This window comes from Phacochoerus africanus, chromosome 14 (assembly GCF_016906955.1).
Source record: "Phacochoerus africanus isolate WHEZ1 chromosome 14, ROS_Pafr_v1, whole genome shotgun sequence".
Lineage (NCBI taxonomy): Eukaryota > Metazoa > Chordata > Mammalia > Artiodactyla > Suidae > Phacochoerus > Phacochoerus africanus.
In genome coordinates, this window is record NC_062557.1 from 54288593 (window position 1) to 54304793 (window position 16201).

The 16201-nt window shown below is 51.6% G+C and overlaps 1 protein-coding gene across 3 annotated transcripts in view; it reads right to left on the reverse strand.

The window, feature by feature from the left end:
• Window positions 1–16201, reverse strand: part of GAS7 (growth arrest specific 7) — a 219529-nt gene that overhangs the window by 98177 nt on the left and 105151 nt on the right. The window contains exon 1 of one of the 3 annotated variants that reach the window (XM_047757253.1): window positions 13986–14007. The exons of the other annotated variants lie outside the window; for them this stretch is intronic. The gene's annotated coding sequence lies outside the window, so the exon portion shown is untranslated. Of the gene's footprint in view, window positions 1–13985; window positions 14008–16201 lie in introns of those variants that run through there. 3 annotated transcript variants of the gene reach the window in all.

Sequence of the window (16201 nt, forward strand, 5' to 3'; positions counted from 1 at the left end):
GAAACCCGAACCCTTCTGCACTGCTGATGGAACTGTGAGATGCTCTGAAAAACAGGAAGGCAATCCTTCAAAGAACTAAGCATAGAATTATCGTATGATCCAGCTTGTCCACTTCTGGGGATATGCCCACGAGACTCAAAGGCAAGGACTCAGATAGATATTTGTACACCCCTGGTCCCAGCAGCATTATTCACATTAACCAAAAGATGGAAATAACTCACCTGTCTATTGACGGATGAATGGATAAACAAAGTGTAGTCTATTTACAAGCCTAAATCTGCATCTGTAAAATGGTCCCAGGCCAGCCCCTAAGCAAAGAGAAGGCGAGGAGGCTGGGGGGTAATCGTCTCTCTGTAGTGGGGGAGGAGAGGCCGGATGCAAACCCACACCCTGAGCCGTGGGACCAGCCAAGCCCTGGAACACACAGACAGGAGCAAGGTCCTTCTCTGCTCCTGGAAATGGGATCCCGCCCCAGAGAAGACTGAAGCAAAACTTCCTTTGCACCTAGACAGGCAAGACCCTCACCTTCGGGCCCCCTGGTTCTGTGGAATCAAAAAGGCTATGGAGGAGTTCCCGTCGTGGCTCAGTGGTTAACGAATCCGACTAGGAACCATGAGGTTGCGGGTTCGATCCCTGGCCTTGCTCAGTGCGTTAACAATCCGGTGTTGCCATGAGCTGTGGTGTAGGTTGCAGACGCAGCTCAGATCCTGAGTTGCTGGGGCTGTGGCGTAGGCTGGTGGCTACGGCTCCGATTAGACCCCTAGCCTGGGAACCTCCATATGCCGTGGGAGCGGCCCAAGAAATGGCAAAAAAAAAAGACAAAAAAAAAGGTGATGGAAGTTTTCACAGCCCATGACTTATTGTTTTTATAACAGCAAAGAAGGGACGGTTTCAAGGCTGTTCAGCCTTGACACCCCTCTGACACCGCATCACACACATAAGCAGATACAACCACAGACAAGGCCCCGCTGAAGGCAACACAGAAAGCCCATCACGGCAGTTCTCTGCAAGGCCTCTGGCCAATAGCAAGGGGCCTTTCTGGGTCGCTACAATCCAGGAGGCCGACCATTGTTCTGACCAGAACTAGACAGAACAAACCAGTCCTGCAGAGGCTTTGTTCTTTAGGAGTCACCCACGTTAACGTTTCTGGCTGTATTAGACGCGCACACACTTTCCAACGGGTTTACCGACTGGGGGCATCCGAGCATCCCAACCCAGAAGTCATGTTCATGTTGCTTCACTGCTCTAGCCCTCTACCATTCAAACTGGCTGGGAAAAGCACCAATTGCTCACCTCCTCTTGGCCTCTGCAAATAGGTATGTTTGTACTTGGCGGGGCGGGGGGGGGGTGTACAGGGACAAACAAAAGGCAGCAGAAAACCCGTGATCCAACAGCACAAAGAGTTGAGTGGCGTCACATGCAACCAACCCTCCTGCGATTATTCTCAGTTTCGGCTGAGGTGAAAACTGTCCGTCAAAAGAGGCCACCACATCTGCTGTGGGCCCTTTGTCCTCTGTGGGACGCGTCATGTTGTCTTACAATCATAATTAACTAAAAACATCTGGGGATGATGACTCACTTTTTCTAAATATGCTTCATAGTCATGAAGGGAAAAATTATTCACCAGCCCGTGTGGTCTCCAGGATACGGGGTCTCAAAGACACCCCTGCCCCCTGGATAGGCAGCCCCTCTGGCTACATGGTCAATCAATCAACTAATAATTAATCAAGTTAATAATCAGTCGAGCCACTAACGACCCTTTCCTGAATGCTGTGGATAATGTGGGACTTGACTTTGAAAGTGTGGAAGAAAAGGCACAAACACAAGTGAAGAAAAGGAATGCCCGTACACAGGAGTCTGTGATGAGCGCCCATAAAGTCAGGGGACAATAAGAACTTTCAGGGAGTCCCTGTTGTGACTCAGCAGTAACAAACCTCACCAGTATCCATGAGGATGCAGGTTCGATTCCTGGCCTCGCTCAGTGGGTTAAGGATTCAGTGTGGCCGTGAGAACTTCCATATGCCGCAGGTACAGTTCTAAAAAGAAAAAAAAAGGGAAAGAAGAAAAAAGAACTTTCAGAGGGCAGAACGCTTTCAGCTGGGATGAGCAGGGGCAACTCCTCAGAAGACAGAGAAGCAGCCTGACAGCAAGGGTGAAAAGGAAGGGCCTGACTGGAGCAGATGGACATTCGTAAGAAGTAGGATAAGCCATGGTGAAGGTAAGCCTTGGTGACTGCTAAGACATGGGGGACAGGACAAAGTAAAAGTCGACTCCAGAGGGAACAAGAGAAGTCAGAACCAGTCCCCCTGAGATCCAGCCACGCGGTGGGAGATGTTTTAGAAGGACGTGGTGGAGTTTGTTGTCTACACATCCAAGTTCAAAGGGATCCCTGGGCAAGTGGGGGGAGCCTGGCCCTTGGCAAGTGGAGCTGAAGCATCTGCATGGAGATGGCGGTGAGAACTCACAGGGGGGCTGGCAGTTCGTGCAGGAAGGATGCACAGTGGAACCCGGGGGGGGGGGTGCATGATTCTGGGAGCAAGAGAATGAATTCTCCCTGATATCTGGGCTCGACCCACCCCAGCCCTGTGTCCTCCCTTAGCGCACACAGCACCCCCTGGCCCCTCTCCATACTCTTAAACACTAAAAATTGGGTCTTAATCCTTTTCCCTCAGCCCAACCCAGGGCCTCACACTCAGGGGCTATACGATGGGGAATGGACAGGGGTGAGTTCTGAGAATCAGATCACAGAGAGGGGCTCTTAACAAGAAGTAGGTAGTGAAGTGTGCACGGAAGAAATGAAGAAAATGCTTAGGGAGGACGAGAGGATGTCCCTCCCCCCACCCCCTTCCCGGCTAACTCAGAAAGGGGAATATGGAAATGACGTGGGTGTGGAAATGTGCACACAGGCACACAAGGAGCTAGGGACCATGAGGACACACCAGGAAGGGAGGCAGGACACTCAGAGAGATGCCCATTCAGAACAAAGCAAGAAAGAGGACAGGGCTGCATGTAGGCAGCGGCTTGCCCTGGCCCACCAGGCTCCCAGGAAGTGACTGGCAGCCAGTTTCTTGCACTCAATTTGGTTGGGACCGAGGCCCCTCATAAGGTTTCTGTGTCCCACACTGCAAGAGTCCTAAGATCAAGTGGACATATGGCATCTGGTTTCAGAGGTCCTGTTCTAGATGCACGGGATTCCCCAGCTCGGGGTCTCCAAACCTCCATCACTCACGTCCTGCTGTCACAACTTTCTCATCATCCTGCGTCAGCTGCACTGTGATTTACTTAAGTGATTTTTTTTTTTTGGTCTTTTTTTTCCTGGCCAGCACTCGTGGCATACGGCAGTTCCCAGGCTAGGGGTCGAATCAGAGCTGCAGTCACCAGCCTATGCCACAGCCACAGCCACACCAGATCCAAGCCACATCTGCAAACTACACCACAGCTCACACCAACGCCGCATCTTTAACCCACTGAGCGAGGCCAGGGATCGAACCTGCGTCCTCATGGATGCTAGTCAGAGTCGTTCCTGCTGAGCCACCACAGAAACTCCAGCTTAGGTGATTTTTAACTGACTTCCATGGAACTTGAATTCAGCCTGGCCCTAGGCCATAATTTCTATGAAACTAGGTTGTTCTTCTACTACACGCTAAAATAAATGGAACTTAAAAACTATCATCTCCACGTGACCTAAGGTGATGTCGCCTCTCCTTAGTTGTAAACTCAGCCCACTCTGAGAAACAGTTTCAGCCTCTGTGTAAAATGATCATGCAGTGTCCTTGCAATGGTCTTTTTTGAATCCCAGAAAACCAAACTTGAATTTTTTTTTATGGCCACACCCACAGCATAGCGGAGGACTGAACCCATGCCTCTGCAGCTACGCGAGCTGCTGCAGTTGGATCAGCTGGATTCTTCACCCTCCGCATCACCGTGGAAACACCCAAGCTTGAATTCTTTACTGACCACATACACCCAGCTGCAGGAATGCGGCCCCAGGGGGGGCCGGAATCACCACGGGGAGGGCCAAGAGGACGGTGAAGGGACACAGAGGACACCCCATGGAAAGGGACACTGGACAGGCGCCCGGAGGACACCTCTGTCAACTTCAGATTAAAGTGGGCATCAGAGAAAAAGAGAAAACTCACCCAGGCTTTGAAAAAACCAATAGGAGTAGCCCATCAAAATCAGGTAAAAACCCTCCAGAACCACGAAGGCCAGCGGAGGACACGGAGAATGTCTTACAAGACAGAGACTACCTGTGAAAGGGGAAACGGCACTTCACACCTTCACTGCTCTGGTGTCTAATCTGAGAGGCACTTGCTCCTTCGCCCTTCTTGGCCCCTGACGTGCGATGCAGGATCTGCACCCACCCAAGCGCTGATCAGCTGGCCCCTGCGGCTCAGAGCAGCCTGAGAGCTGCTCCTCCCAGAAAACAAGACAGCAGGCAGGGCAGGAGGGGCCGAGGCTGCGGGGGGGGCGGGGGGGGGGTATCATTCAGAGAGATATGGATTCCCCCGGGTCAGGTTGGAGAGTGCCCTGGCAGCGGGGTGTGGGGACGGGGGCCAGGGGAGCCGTGATTTCTCATGCATGCCACCCGCTTGGGATATCAGAGAGCGGGTGGCGAAAGAGCAGTGTGGTAGGTGACAGCCAATGTGAAAACAAGAGCTGGGCTGGGAGATGTGTGCATCACTGAACCTCCAGGTGAGTAACTGTGAAGGGGATGCAACTGTCTCCAAGAGCCCAGGGGGCCAAAGCCAGGGACAGATGGTCTCTACTCTGTTGGTATAAAGCAGGGTCTACAGAGATCCTGCTTTGCTAAAAATGAGTAAAATGAAGTTCCCTGGTGGCTCAGCGGGTTAAGGACATGGTGTGGTCACTGCTGTGGTGGGGGTTCCATCCCTGGCCACGGAACCGCCTCGTGTCCTGGGCATGGCTAAAAAAAAAAAAAAAAAAAAAAAAAAAACCAAGAATGAGTAAAGAAAGAGGGGAAACACACGTGAAATGAGTAAGGAAACACCATCCTGAAGACTCAAAGAGCAATTTCAGAGAGCAACTCAGAAAGTAGCTCAAAAATGTCAGGAAGCTGCTAGGACACAAGATGCAGGACCTCTTGGCAAGAGGAACAGAAAAACACTAATGGAAAAAACCAGCCAAAACAGAAAGAATGACATAAAGAAGAAAACAGATGAGGTAAGGGTTATCTGAAAATTACCCATTTAAATCCACATTAGCAGTTGTGGATAAATAAAAAATATTCAAAGTTAAATCAGTACAGTGTGGAGTAAACTGAAGAGAATCTCCCAAAAGTGCAAAAACAAAACAAAACAAAAGGCAAGGAAATAATGAATCAATGTAAGGTTAAAAAAGGATTCCATTCGAAAAGACCAACTGCAGTGGCTCGAGTCACTGTGGAGGTTCTATCCCCAGCCTGGCACAGGGGGTTAAAGGATCTGGTATTACCATTTGTTCAGATTCAATCTTTGGCCCAGGAACTACCACATGTTGCAAGCACAGTTGTTAAGAAAAAAAAAAAAGACCAGAACAATACATTAAAATCAATAATCAATGGCAAAAGATGTAAGATAATTAAAAACGTCGTGCACACTGACCGGCAAAGAGAAAAGTTATCTAGGAAACCCATTCTTCCTCAGACTTCTCCTCTACTCCTACGAACAGCTAGAGAATACTTCCCACCAGAGGAGGGGACTCTGTTTTGCTTTCGGCTTCTCCGGACCCGGCCTTGCCCATCCGAAAGTGCTAGAAAGTACAGGGAGACAAATCCCACTGAGGTTTCAGCCTCACGGGCCCGGCCATCATGCTGCTCATCCCTGTAGGGACCCAGTAAACATTTGTTGCCAGTGCGGCAAATGTGAGTTCCTGCCCCAAATCTGAGATCCAAAAGGTACCTATCCAGCCACACTGTGTGACCCTATGACATGAAAGCTACAGGAAGGGCTCTCATAAGCGTGCAAGTAAGGACACCACGCCCTCACTCTCCAGGCATTGAGAGAGAAATTGGGAAGACGACCGTATACATGCATTTCTTTGCGCACGCCCCCAACTCAGAAATCGATCGACCTGTGCCATCTGGTGCATTTTCCAGCTCGGGGGTGAGGTCTGGCACGGAGTGTTTTCCCCAGCTCTCCTCTCCTCTCCTGCTTCCCTCCCAGCCTGGAGCCAGGATGCACGGTTCTCTTGCAACATCCTTCAAGACCGGTCCCGACGAAGCCTCCAGCCACGTGTGGGGCACCCTCGTAACCAATGCCGCATTTTCTGTCCAAGCACGTGTCCACAGTGGGGGGTTACTGAAGCGTTGTGGATGCTGTGCTGGGAGGACCTCCAAACAGGTCCTCTTTGTTTTCTGCATCCACCCAAGCAGGGCTGTACCGCGCAAAGCACCAGAGTGGCCGCTTTCTTTGCCAAAGAACTTGAGTGATGATTTTCTGCCTATTTACAACTCATATTGAATGAACCAAGTCTTCCCCCGCAAAAAAAACAGGAAAGACTAATAAACCACCCAGTGGCCAATGCCTCCTTGCCATCAAAACCCTTTTTTAGAGCATCTTCTAAGAGCACTTCCTGTGTTAGAAATCAAAATATGCAGCATGATCTCAGCTATGGAAAACATAACGCGCTCCCTGCCCAAGCAAAGCACGAAGGAAACACACACGGAAATGGTAACAAAGGTTATCTTTGTATTATGAGAGTTACCGGCTGTTGCAGCTGTATTCGTGTCATCACGTTTCAAATTTTGAGTTAAGGTTAAAATTTAAAAATGTAATCTTTCGTTGTTTGAAAAATGTGTCTAATTACGTTTACGAGCGGAAAACACTGCCCCCCCATCTGTATCTACCATTCTAGATATACCATGTGATCCCAATTACGTAGACATATACGCACAGTGGGGAAAAAAAGGAGAACTCCTCTATTTTTTCTTATTTATGCTCTTCTGTATTTTCCAGATTTTCCATGATAAGCCTATTCATCTGAGGGCATTTTTTAAAAAATGTGTATTCCATGATGAACTAAGCCATGAACACAGCCTCATTTAAAATATTTAGATAATATGTGCTAATAAAATCCCCCTTGACAGACCCCATCTCACTTGCCATCCTCTAAAACGAACACTGTTTATCAAATGCGGGTTCATGGTATTATCTTTCAAATGGCAGGGAGACTTGGGGTGGGGGTGGGGCTTTATTTTTTAAGAAACCAGATGAAGACGAAATGAGCAACAGTGAAGAACTTCCTCCACCAACACAGAGCTAACACAGAAACCGCAGAGATCCCTTGATCCCATGTTGCCCCTTTACAGATGGGGAAACTGAGGCTCAGCGCAGAGCAGATGCCAAAGGCTCTCGGTCCCCAGAGTCTCCTCCTCCTTGCTCTTTGGCCGCCTTAAACCTTGGTGCTTCAGTCACGGTTGGGGCACTAGCTCAGGCCGGAGGGCATGGCAGAAACCAAACCCCACGTAGGACCTCTCCCTGGGCTGCCCGCCCCCGCCCCCCCGCCCCCGCCCCCGCAGTCCTGGGCACGGCGACCTCTGCCAGTGCGTCTGGCTCTCTGCTCCAGCGCGGGTCCCTTCCCATCTGTTTGCGGCCCGGGAGCCCCCGGGAAGGGGGTGGGGTGGGGGGCCCAGGGAGGAAACATCTGTGCACACAAAGAGGAGACAGAGACGCACTTCATTTTCCCTTTTGGCAACTCCTCTGGCTTATTTTTTTCCTCTCATTGAAATGCAACGCGCCACTCCAACAAGGAGGCTTGGAAGATTCCAGAGGCTTCGAGGAACCACAGCTTCCACTCTGGGACAGGGCCTCCCAAAACAAGCTGGGCACGATGCATCAGGCCGTGGGCATGGATACGAAACAGAAGGTGCAACCCCACAAACCGCTCGAATGCCCAGAGACCTTCCTTTGCTGGTCCCCAAACGCAGCGTCTAATCGTCCGCTGGGCAGAGGAAGTTCAAGCACAGGTTCCGCCGCTCAGCCCCCGTATAACCTCAAGCAAGTCACTTCACTTCTTTGAACGGGCCTCTTGTTTTCTTTTCCACATAAAAACGGAAATACCACCACCGACGGCACAAAATTCTTGCAAAGACTACATAAGAAGGTCGAAGGGATGGAAGAAACTCTGCAAATATCAGTTGTGCCCCGTGCTGTCCCATCCGCAGTAAATCTCGGAGCGACCTTTCAGAAAACTCATCAGCGGTCCCCGGCGCTGAGTCACTCCTGTGGCATGGCCTGCGGGCTAACCTCTCAGAATGACACCTTCTGACCTTCCTGACACAGAATGGCACGTGTGAGATTCCACTGCGTGGCATCACCAAGCATGGGGAGGGCAAGACTGGGATTTGGGGGAACATCGGAAGAGACCAGAAAACACCCATGTCCACCAGGGTGACCAGAAAGACGGTGACCAGGAATCAGATGTGGCACCAGACAAGAGCTGTGAGCCCCCATCCGGGGCCTGGCAACCTTCCCAAGCAGCCTGTGTCCACCTTCATTTGAACTGTTGCCATCACTAAGGACACTTTGAGAGAACACTCCCTACCCCAAATTCATGCTCCTACAACGGAGACAGGCTGGATAATAAGAAGGACAAAGGATCAGGGGTCTCTCTCCCACCGAAGTCCATCCCACGGCCTGAACCTCACACCTTTAGTTCCTGTCTTTTCCCACGGTGCTTCCTTGCTGGCGTGCTTTCTGTCTATTCTGGGCCAGGAACTTGTAGCTACTGTAGCTTATTTGACCTTCAGAAGAATCCTGGAAGAGAAGTATTTTTATTTTCATTTTGTAATCGAATAAACCAAAGTCTTACCGCTAACAAGACACAGAACTGGTTTGGACCTGATGTCCTGTCTCAGGAAGGCTAATGCATTTCCTCCCGACTCCAGGCCGTCCTCCAATCCTCCATGAATCAAGGCTCAGCATGGGTTCATCACTCCAGCCCGGATGGGGACCCACCCCGCTCTGTCTGGTGGGCCAGACGCCTCACTCCTTGCTGTCTCCTGGGAGACACAGCCCCCTCCCCACCAATCCCATCTTCCCTCCCCCTGGGCTGGCCCACTCCCCACCTCCCCGGCTGTTCTTGCTCAGGGGTCAATGATGAGCTGTCCTCACCCCTGCGCTCCCGCACCACACAAACATGTCCTTCTTAAATCTGTCCCCAGACATAGAAAACGCACTGAACGGTTATGGGTTGAATCAGCGGCGTTCCTCCTGCCTCTGATTACATTGTCAGCCCACTAAGAAAACGGGTTTCTTAGAGTTCCTATTGTGACTCAGTGGGTTAAGAACCTGACTAGCATCCATGAGGATGTGGGCTCCAGCCCAGGCCCCGCTCAGTGGGTTACAGGGTCCGGCGTTCCTTTGGGCTGTGGTGTCGTCACCCACGTGGCTCAGATCGGGCATTGCTATGCCTGTGGTGCAGGCCAGCAGCTCCAGCTCCATGTTGAGCCCTAGCCCGGGAACTTCCATATGCCACAGGCGCAGGAGTGAAAAGAAAAGAAAAAAAAGAAAGCATGTTTTTACTTTCCCAGGGTCATGGGGCATCAAGGTAGGGGGAAAGGAGAGCAGGAAGAGAGAGGCAGAAGTACTGCCCGTATGTTTATTTTACACCGGGAGGGGTCTTACACACTGAAATGCCATCAGGGCCCCCAAATCACCACTGAACGAAATGGGTCAGGAGGCAAGTCCTCATTGGCCTGGTTGGCGTCTCGGAAACAAGCCTCTCACGGGCCTAGGGCCGGCCAAGAAAATCCACAGGGAAGAAACGTACTCTCTCCTGGCTCACGTAGACTGTCCACTGAAGCCATTAAAGCCTTTAGCCAGAAAGAAAGTGGACCAAAGCCAAGGGATCATCTGTGATTACAGCTGCCCGAGTTACCAAGGGCGGCTCTAAAATGTCCCTGTGGGACTGGCTCTTCCCTCTAAGTGTTTAAAGAACAGGGATATTCTTCTCACTTAAGGACCTGGGCATTTCTGACGTAAGCCTGAGCAGCCCATCCGCTCCCTCTGGATGTGATTCACTGCCTGGCCTTGTTTGCTGGGGTCCCCTCTGCTGCTCCCAAGGGAAAAGAGCCCAGTGACCATCTAACGCCCCAGCAGTCGAGGGCACCAGCACTCCTCACCCCTGTGGCCCCACAGGGACCCAAAGATAGAATTGCTGGACAAAAGGGAGGCGGGGTTTGCTGAGATCCCGAAAGCAGAAGGGCTCCTCCAGGCCTCAAAGCACACGCAGAACTCGGCCTGGAGTGGTGTCCAGGTGAAGCCTTCTCTTTGGCTGGAGATCCCGGCCCTTCCTCCCCTCAGAGTCTTAAGAGGATGGAAAGCAACAGAAGCAGGTGCTGGCACCCTGAGTTCTGAGTCTCCGGGCAGTGGTGCTCAGCCTTCAGCTACATCAGAACACAGACCGCGGGGCCCCACCCGCCACAGTTCTGAATCAGTAGGTCTGGCTAACACCCAAGAGTCTGCATTTCTTTCTTTCTTTTTTTTTTTGTCTTTTTGCCATTTCTAGGGCCACTCCCGTGGCATATGGAGGTTCCCAGGCTAGGGGTTGAATCGGAGCTGTAGCCACTGGCATACACCAGAGCCACAGCAACACAGGATCCGAGCTGCGTCTGCAACCTACACCACAGCTCACGGCAACGCCGGATCGTTAACCCACTGAGCAAGGGCAGGGACCGAACCCGCAACCTCATGGTTCCTAGTCGGATTCGTTAACCACTGCGCCACGACGGGAACTCCAGAGTCTGCATTTCTAACAAGACCCCAAGTGATGTCGCTGCTGATTGAGGCATCCCACTTTGAGAACCACTGATTTTGAGGGGGCCGGGGGGTGGGGAGAGCACTTGTTCTAAATCTATCTCTGTTCCTTAAAAATTAATCGTTAGGGGGCCAGTAAATTCACTTTCAGAAAGAGACTCTGTAGGATCTTCTTGAAAACTGTGTGTGGCCCTCTCGCTTTCCCTCTTTTCATAGACATGGGTGCAGGGTCTATTTTGTATTTCCTAACGGTGAGAAAAACATCACACATCACGTGAATATTGGCAACTGTTCCATTATTGCTCTTGGTGCTGACGACCAGCAGGGATGGGTGGGGACTGTGGCAAACTGGAAAGCCCACCGTTCACCATCATCGGCATATGGCTGCCATGTAGGACGGCGGACTCTGTGTTGACAAACTACTCATTTTTGCAAGAGAACCCTGAGGGATCTGAATTTTTAATGTGAAATCTGCTGAGTTACAGATGCTGGCAACCAACTCAGAACATTTTAAATGAAACCACAGGCAAAAACGAAAACACAACCACCACCAACCCCGCTGCCGTTGTGCACCTGACTTTTCCCATTGGCCACCAGTGGGCAACTCCTGGTTTTAATTGTTGGGTATCGATATAAGCAGTCATTTGTAGAGAGAGCGCCCTTGTTTTAAAGAATTGAACACCACCATCCTGGACTAAGAGGATAATTAGCACTTTTACCCTATATTAACCACCCTCTGGCTGAGACCTCTTACTCCCAGCATCTCTTGGTGGGTGAGTTAAGTGGCAGCTCCCGGGGTATCAGGACACACCTCCCAAAGGCTACAGATTTGTGGCCAACTCCATCTCACCCAGAGCTGAGCGCCCAGCCCAGGTCCGGCTTTTCTTGGAAGGGAAGCCTAAGACAAGGTTCGGGGCCAGAAGGAATGCTGGAGAGTCTGTCCCACTCCGTCTATGGAAAAGTGCTACCCCGGCAGCTGCTGAGAAGGTTTGGAAGGGAAGGGGGCGGCGAGGAAGCCGACACAGCGTAAGGAGTGAGGCACGCACCACCGGCTGCATAGGCAGGCAGAGAAGGCGTTTGGAGGGAACCGAGAAAGTGAGTCACGCACAGCAGCATCAGGGAGGGCAGAGCTGCATCCTTGGGGAGGAAAGTGAGGTGACACAGACACCACGGTGAGCAGAGATTCCATGTACTGGAGATGGCACATGCTGAACAGCCAGGAGCCGGTACCCTTAGGGCAGGGTCCTGGCGGGAGGGCAGCCAGGTCTGTCCCCTGTGAAAGCAGTGGGGGCTCCAAACCCACAGGGCTCTGGGCCAGGGCAAGAGCAGCAGGAGCGGGCAGGCGCTGAAGGAATCCCAGACATTCCTCTCAATCTGCCCACAGCGACCTCGGATCTCAGGCCCTGGGAGAAAAATTGCCACCTCTGGCCCCCAGACCTCATGCTTCCCAACCAGCCTGCCGGTCCCTGTCTGAGCTGCACACTGCATCACGCCAGCTTCTCAAAACGCCGCTGGCATAGGGTCGGTCCCCCACCCCATCCCTACCCCAAGAGCCCTGCCTTCCTCCTCCCAGCTTTTCCCGGGAGAGGAAATCCCCAGCCATCCACAGGCGACTTCAACCTTGTTGGGTCACCACTCAAGGCCGGGTCACCACTCAAGGCCAGCAGTTGTCATTTTTTGGGAAAGTCTGACCCACAGTGAAAAGCACGTTTTCCTCACAACCCAATACACATGCAAAGCAAAAGTTCACGTAGCACTGCTTGCTTTTCTGCATGCAACGCACTCCGCTGCCTGCCCGTTCTATTTTCCATGCTGGTTAATACAGATCACATGCACGGTGTGGCTCAGGACTCCTGCTTCAAGAAACATGACCTGGTCCCGATTCTCTTTTGCAAAATCCCCCTCCTTGTGCATCCTAAATTCCTACAAAAGCTCCCCTTTTCTTGGCTCACCCCGGTAGAGCCAAGGGTTCCCAATGTCCAAGCTCCCAGTCCCACAGACTGTTCGGCACTCAGGGTTATAACTACAGAAACTTTTTCTTTCCAAGAACAGAGTCCGAATCTTTGGATCCAGTGCACTTCAACTATTTGTCGAATGTCTGATATTACAGAGGAGGGAGCCGGAATGAGACTTTCTCAAGGACAATAAAATTGTACTGTGTTTCAAGGCACTGCCGAAACCCAGTCTCCACAAGAAGCCCTTGGGCTGGTGACAGCCTCTCTCTGCCCGGTTGGAGAGGGAGGGGGGCAGGAAGTGCCTAATGGCTTCCAAAGCACTCCGACCTCAGCTGTGTCACCCCCCCATGGGGCCCAAATGCTGCCTTCTGCGGGTTCACATCAGCTCTGACCCTGGCCCCCTAACCAGGTTGCTGGGCAAAAGATCAGTGGGGAAACTGAGCCTCCGAAAAGTGGACACAGTTGTCACATGGGAAGTGGTGAATCCACATGAATCCCAGGTTCCCAGATTCCAGCTTTGGAGCTCTTTCCAGAAACCTCAGTGGCTTCTAATCTTGTTATATAAGTCTGTGTTCCTTACATGCCCCCCAACTTGTGACCCGATAAAGGAGCACCCCCCACTGGGCCACCCTCTCTGCATCCCCTGCTAAGTCTGGTGTGTACACCCGCTGCCATCCTGACCCCCCCGATGACGGAAGTGCCCGCACAAGGCAGAGGTGCCTGAGATCCCTGGGGACCTGGTCCTGTCCTGCTCTCTTCCTGGCTAGCTGTGTGACATTTTGCAGGGCACAGACCTCTCTGGGCTGCTCCCTCATCTAGAGCTGAGGGATCTGAACCTGCTGACTCCCGAGGTACTCTGGGCTTCTCCGAGGTATTCCACTACTACCAGGATCAGCCGTCTGGCCCCAACAGGGAGCCACACCTGGGAAGGAAGAATAGGTAAAACAGAGGCGGCGAAGATCCAGCCCCAAGCACTGAGGTCAAAGGAAGCAATGAAAACTCACTTTGCACACACAGCTCACTGCAGCACCACCCTGGCTCCTCTTTCCGAGGCCTCAGGTCCCCATGTCGCCCAGATGCGCTGAAGGAAGGAGGTGGGAGATCCGTGGGGAAACAGAAGAATCACCCCACTCAGCTTGAGGCCATCCAGGAAGGGCTTCCCTCCCTCCCGCAGGTGTGGCAGGTGTGGCCACTGCCTCGCTCTCCCCCTGCTCCAATGAGCTCCCAGCACCTGCCCCGAAGATAACCAGCACCGCCCAGGGTGCCCACTCACCTCAGCCCCACAGTCCCTCCTCTTGCAAAGCTGACCCGCTAGTCATTTTCTGCCACTGTCCCCACATCCGCTGCTTCCCCCGTGGCATCAGCTAATTCACTGTGCAAAGCAGCATTTATATATAGAAAGTTGCAGCCACGCAGGTTAGCGTTAAAATAGACTTGACGTTGCCGTGGCAACCCAACAAATGATATTCAGAAGAAGTATTCTGCAATGGGGAAAGCATGTCCACAGCCTTCCAGGGCAGCTGGGCCGCGTCCCCCGCGAGGGTGGGTGGGACGGCTTCCAGAGAAGGGCCTGGTCCTCCGTCAACCTCCTCCCCATGAAGTCACTCGCTCTGGTTTCCCCTGTGGCCGTGGCCCCCTGCACAAGCTCCGTCTTGAAGCCAACTCCCATCCAGAGCAGGCCTGAGGCCAAGACACTGAGGGAGTACAATGTCCTTGACCAGGTATGCCGTGTCGCACAATCTTTACTCCTCAAGCACCGAGGGGAAGCAGCCGGTGGCCCGGGTGTTCCTCCCAAGGAAGCTTCTGGAAACAAAGGTGGCTTCTGCCAACTGTGGGCCACAGGCAAAGAGTTGAGAGGCACCAGTGAGCTGAGTGATGCTTGGCAGGCTGCTTCCCCTCTCTGGGCCCCAATTTAAAAATAAGGGGGCACAAAGGCAGGGAGAAGGAGCCTTGTGCCTCCCACTTCTGGTTTTCTAGGATATGCTTTTTTATTTTTTTTTCTTTTCTCACTTCCTTTTTTGACTTTGTTTCCTGAGTCCTTGGGCATATGCCTTAACCCTGCTACACAGTGCTGGAGCCTCTAGTCGCACACGGAAGCTAGTGGTTCCCAGTCTGGCTCGTGGAATAACCCTCTGCCAGTCCTGTTCAGCACAGCCATCTGAACATCTCATGATGTTCAGAGCCTTCATGTCAAAAGGTCTGGATTCTAGTTATTCAAGGAGCCACCAAGAGGCCAGGTGCCTTAGACAGGGGAGGCTTTCTGCAACTCATTTACACATTCAAAAATCAGACATGATCCAGAATGACTAAAACATCATCATCATCATTATTTTTGTTAAAGTGTACTGATTTACAGTGTTATGCTAATTTCTGCAGTATGGCAAAGTGACTTAGTTATACCTACATATACACTGTTTTTTAATTACTTTCCATATAGAGATTGGCTATGGTGCCCTGTGCTACACAGTAGGATCTGCTTGTCTTTCCATAGAACGCCGAAAATTTAAATGACTGACATGGAGTTCCCGTTGTGACGCAGCAGAAACGAATCCAACTAGGAACCATGAGGTTGCGGGTTTGATCCCTGGCCTCGCTCAGTGGGTTAAAGATCTGGCATTGCTGTGAGCTGTGTGCTGTAGGTTGAAGACAGGGCTTGGATTCTGCATTGCTGTAGCTGTGGTGTATACCGGCAGCTGTGGCTCCAATTCCCTTGCCTGGGAACCTCCATATGCTGCAGGTGCAGCCCTAAAAAGACAAAAACAAGCAAATGAATAAGATTTAAATGACTGACAACACCAAGTGCTGACAAGGATACGGAGCAACTGGAAATCTCATCCACTGCTGGGGGGGATGCAAAATGGTACAGCCATTCTGTAGAGCAATTTGGCAGTCTCCTATAAACATACACTTACCATATGACCCAGCAATCCCACTCCTAGGTATGTACCCAAGAGAAATGAAAATATTGTCCACACCAAGTCTTACACATGAATGTTCATAGCAGCTTTATTCCTAAAAACCCCCAACTAAGGAATAATGTATGGTACATCCATGCAATGGAATACCACTTACCAACACAAAGGAATGCACAACTGATATATGCCACAGCCTGATCCACCTCATAGATGTTAAGAAGCCAGTCTCAGAGTTCCTGTCATGGCGCAGTGGAAACGAATTCGACTAGGAACCATGGGGTTGTGGGTTTGATCCCTGGCCTGGCTCAGTAGGTAAAGGATCCGGTGTTGCCATGAGCTGTAGTGTAGGTCACAGACGCAGCTCGAATCCTGCATTGCTGTGGCTGTGGTATAGGCCGGCAGCTAGAGCTCTGATTAGACCCCTGGCCTGGAACCTCCATATGCAACGGGAGGGGCCCTAAAAAAACACAAGAAAAAAAAAAAAAAGCCAGTCTCAAAAGGTTACCCTCTGTAGGATTCCCTTTATATGACATTCTCAAAAAGACAAAACCAGAGGGATGGATGGCCCGTGAGG